Consider the following 5,301-nt stretch of genomic DNA (forward strand, 5'->3'; position numbering starts at 1 on the left):
TTAAGGAGGAAAATAAACTATTTTTAAGAGGTACGAGGTACAGTGCAAAAATATGAGAAAAAAATCAGAGATAGTTGAGTGGTATCTTCCCCAGCTCTGTTAAATGCATAAAATTGTATTAACTTTAATATATACATTTTTCTATATTTTAAAAATACAAATACCAGTTATAGACAAACTTCTCAATTTCTTTGTTAAAGAATTCTCTAGAAAGCTATAAGTAATCGGAAGACAAATACGTAAAAGTTAAATATTACTGTAATTCATTTAAAAATGTTAGTTGAATGAACATGGATTTTCTGAACAATGAGGAATGTGACACTAATGTCATGTACTATTGACCGACTAATCCTTGGTGATTTACCTGAAAATCCAAAATTTTATAAGGTAAGGGGCAAATATATGATGCGAAATCAGGGCAGTGAGGGTACAGTTATGAGTTGGGCTAGTTGTACCACAAAAGAAAGCTACTGGCAAACTGCAGTAAAAAGAAATATACATTAATTTATTGTGCATGCTCATAAGATGGGCAGTGTATGATATGGGGTTGGTAGTGTGCATGTAGTATGTGTACCATTCTTATGGTGCTGTACTCCTCATATAATTAATTAAAAAGTTGTTTTTTGCACAGCATGTGCCAAAACACTTCCCCTTTTGGCTGAAGCATCTTTGACATTTTATTTTCCATTAGTGAACTGGCATAGAACACTGATTGCCATAGACAATTTTCAAGCTCAACCTGTGTTTTACCTTTTGGTACAATCTCTCAAATCAAACGAAATGTCATGATTGCTTCATAAGTAACTTTTGCCTAATTATTTTATGGAATTCCCACCAGCTTACACTGGATTACTTGGTAATCGGTGAATATTTCTTTCATACCCACCTGCAAGTCTGTACTGAAATTAACACTTACCTTTAAAAATTGAAATATTAGCAATAACACGAATAAACTGTTCAATGTATTTTTCATAGTAACTAATTTCCTGGTATGCAACTAATTTATTGGGTAGAATCTCTGTCTTCACCATACAACCCATTGTGATGCCAGCCAAAGAGGATGATGTCATCAGTCCAACATCACAATGCAGACTGGCATAGCTCTGGCCACCAGAATCATGGCCAAATCCAGAGAGAATTTGGGGACATTTTAAATATTATTGATATAAAGCTGAGAAGTTGAAAGCAAAACAGATTTGTTCTTTTCAAGGAATTTTAGCTGAAATGTAAGAGCTTTGGCTCTAGATATGTGATGTTTCCTCTTTTAGAGTGGAGCAGCCAAGAAGCATGAAATGGTATGGTATGTTTTATTTTTGCTTGTCACTGCTTTTCGCTGGTAAGAAGCATTGAAAGTATTACGTTTTTTGCTGTTGTTAAAAGATGGTTATTCTGAGTTCAGAAAGAATTTGCTATTTATACACCAGTTATTCTTGTCAGAGGCCCAGAATCCTGTGTATGTTACTGACCTGAAGAACAAAGCCAAAGACTGTAAACTTGGGAAGCTGTGTGCTTTACTAATAACAGGCAGGACACTTTGTGATAGAAAAATGATAAAACCTGGTGTAGGTTGTTAAGAGAAATAACCATTTCATTTCCAAAATTCATGCATGTTTATAAAGCAAATTATATTATTCATTCACAATTAAAAACATTACCTGAGGAAAAAAGATATATATATATATATATATATATATATATATATATATATATATATATATATATAAGGTAAATGTGAAATAAATAAAGAAAAATGTTTGCAACAGAAATAGATTTTGAAAAAGAGAATCTATTGCAGGGTATTGTGGCAGTAACGGTGTCCTAGAATTGCCGTGCAGTTAAAAAAAGTGTCATGTAATTGGGATGTCTGTTGCCTTTTCTAAAATAATACTCGAGTCTATGTTACAAACTGGCATTGTGTATAAAACAGATACCTATGTTTTTGATAGAATTTGCATGTTCTTGAATATAAACATAAACATGAACATAAGTTGCAGCAGCCAATCATGTAAGATTTCTTAAATAATAAGAATGAAAACACCTTGTGTCGTAATAAGTAAGCTTTGTTTATACAAAATAAAAGTCTTAGCCAGCTTATATTTTCATGCTAAATGAATGCTTTAATGTTTCATGTTTTGCAGCACTGCGGCGTTACATTTGAGTCTGTAGTTCTGAAACGGTGTGTGCTGTTATAATGCAGGCCTCTATGCTGTTGCCTGCTTCAATGCCCATGTTAGACTGCTGCCCACTATATTGCGTCCACTTGATCACACATTTGCCCTTTAAATTGTCCATGCTGTTGTTTGACTCTTAAAGTACTTTTACATTGCTGATAATGATGTCCCTCTCTACCAACACCCTCTTGAATAGTAAACTGTGTGTGTCTGTTCATCTCTGAAGCAAGTTTTAATTCTGCTGTCTTCAAACGGGTAACTGATGCATCTGCACATGGCCGATAGTTTTCAAATGCTGCCTTCAGAGACCCATGTAGCTGAAGGGACAGAATGTTTCCAAAACGTCTGCCAAACCCAGAGCAAACATGTTAGTCCTATGTTTATCATTTAAATATTTTTTTACCAAGTTTAAGTGGGGCGGTCAGTGGAAGACTGTGCTCCAGTTCTGTATGTACCCCATAGTGAGCCTAGACTATGAGTAAAAGGGTTATGGGGGCCATCCCACTTGTCTTTCAGAAAAATATTTTAAGGGTAAATATACTTAAATATAAAATGTAATCAAATACATTGATTAATATAAATGTGCAGATGCACTTCCTTTCTTCTAATGTCCTCACTGGCCTTTTTGAGTACATCAAATATGTAAAAAGGACAGATTTTGCTCCAAAACCTTGAGCAATTCCACGACTATAAGGTCCCGATGCTAATCTAAGTATGTTGTGACTTGTCAATAAATAAATAAAGAATACACTATACTAAATTATAAATATTTGAAGAATTATGAAAATTATAAATATTAGAAAGCATTGTACAGTAGAGTGTCGATCATCTGAAACGTCAATTATCGGAACACAGATTTCCTAAAATGTCAGTTATCCAAATCCAATGGCAGCCTTCCTAGTTCCTTAGTTCTGCTTATTCACTTGTACTCCAAAAACAGTTGTTTTACATTAGGGAGGTTTGTGGTCTAGACTCTTGTGGTGGGAAAGAGTGGCCTAATCCCTTCTAAGCTTGGAGTTACTGGTGAACACACATTATTTAAATTGCCTTCTGCTGTTGTGACTGTGATTTTATGCACTTTGAATTTCTAGTACTTCTGCATTTTATAGCATAGTCTAGATTCAGACTTGCTGAATCTAGACTGTTTGATATCAATTGAGCACTAAAACCAACTCTTCATAGGTTCATAGGTAGGTACTAGTCTATCAGCCCTAGGGCCTATACAAGCTTAGCCAAAAAGGTACCCTGGCTTTTGCCACCCAAGAAATTATTTTCCTATGCCACTGTCGAGCAGAGCCACAGAGGTGATCCCCAGGGTGAATTTCCTATTACCCATCCAATCATCAAGATTTTTTTTGAAGAGTGCTAATGAGGAGCTTTGTTTGATATAGATACGTAGTTTGTTCCAGAGAATGGGAAGTCTCTGGGACAGGAATCTATCCCTCCAGCATGTTCTGTTTATTGTGGTGACAAGGTTTAGGTCCCTAGAGCATGTAGCTTGGAGGGATTGAGATTTATTTAAGTGGAGCATGTCCAACAGCTCTGGGTTTGACATAACTTTGTATGTTAGGCAGAGATCGCCTCTGATTAGGCGATATGCGACGGAGTAATATTGGAGATTTTTGAGACGGTCTGCTTAGGGCATCTGTTTGAGGCCGGTAATCCTCTTTGTGAGGTATTTCTGTGGCCTTTCCAGTTGTTGTAGATGTCTTGTGAGGTACATACAAAAGGGGCATTGTACTCTATAATGGGTCTAATGAGTGACGTGTAGAGGGGAACAATGACCTCTTTTTTTCCTGGATGAGAAACCTTTTGTGATGAGGTGTGCCACGTAGAAGGATTTCCTGACTACTGTGGCAATGCGATTATCAAAGGAGAGTCTACTGTCCACCTGTGTCCCAAGGTCTCTAATCACACTTTCGGTGTTAAGTAGACTACCACCTATGTGGTAGCTCATGGGTGCAGAGTTTTTACCAAAGGGGATGACAATGCACTTTTTGGCATTGAGCTTGAGGCCATGGCTTTGACACCAGGCATCTGTCTCAGTGAGGCCCTTTTGCAGGATGTCCATATCACTAGGAGTTTCAATTATGGCTTCTAGTTTGCAGTAATCTGCGAACTTCATTAGCCAAAGACCTTCTGTGTTAGCCTCTACTTCAGAAAAGTATATACCAAACAGGAGAGGACCCAGGACTGAACCCTGTGGTACTCCACTTGTCACTGGACTGAAGTCGGATTTGGAGTATGCTACTTTTAAAGTGGGGGTTCTGTCAGTGAGCCAGTTGGCAACCCATCTTGTGACAGAGGGATTTATACCTAGTTTAGTGAGTTTATCTATAATTCCAGAGTGGGGGATGGTGTCAAAAGCCTTGGCGAGATCTAGATAGGTTGTGTGATCCACCTTACCCTTGTCTCCGGCTTTGGTGACTGCTTCAAAGAAGTCAGTCAGGTTTAGGAGACATCATCTGCCTTTTACAAACCCGAACTGGGTGGGGTCCAGAGTTTGGAGATTACCAATATCTTTGTTTATAAGTTCCATGATGATACATTCCATGGCCTTGCAGATCAGACTCATTAGGCTAATGGGGCAGTAGTTCTCGGGGTCCGTGGTGGCTCCCCCTTTGTGGAGTGGGATAACCGTCGCTGTGCTCCATTCAGTGGGCACAAAGCCTGAGGTGAGGCTATGATTGAACATGGTGCTTAAGTGGGGTGCTAGTTCATTCTGTAGTTCATGTAGAATGCAGCCTGGGATGTTGTCAGGTCCCATGGATGCTGTGTTCTTAACTTTGGAGAGTGTGGTTTTTACCTATGCAGCTGTGGTTACAGGAACTTTGCATTCTTCCGGTATAGAGATGGGCCCTTTAGGAGGTGGGGTGGGGGGGTAAAGTTAGCACTGAACCTATCTGCAAGGATGTTGGCAATATCAGTTGGTTCTGTATATTTAGTGCTATTGTGCTGTAACTCAGAGCAGATCTGAGTGTTGCCATTGAGATTCTTAACATAGCTATAGAATGCCTTGTGGTTGTCTTTAGAATCAGTAGTGATTTTGTTTTCATAACTAGCTTTGGAGGATTTTATGAGGGATCTCAGCTTCTTATTGAGGCTGACCAGGCAGCTCCTCCACTCATGG

The sequence above is a fragment of the Protopterus annectens genome, chromosome 5.part1 (genome assembly GCF_019279795.1).
Source record: "Protopterus annectens isolate FY-2018-M chromosome 5.part1, PAN1.0, whole genome shotgun sequence".
Classification (NCBI taxonomy): Eukaryota; Metazoa; Chordata; order Ceratodontiformes; family Protopteridae; genus Protopterus; species Protopterus annectens.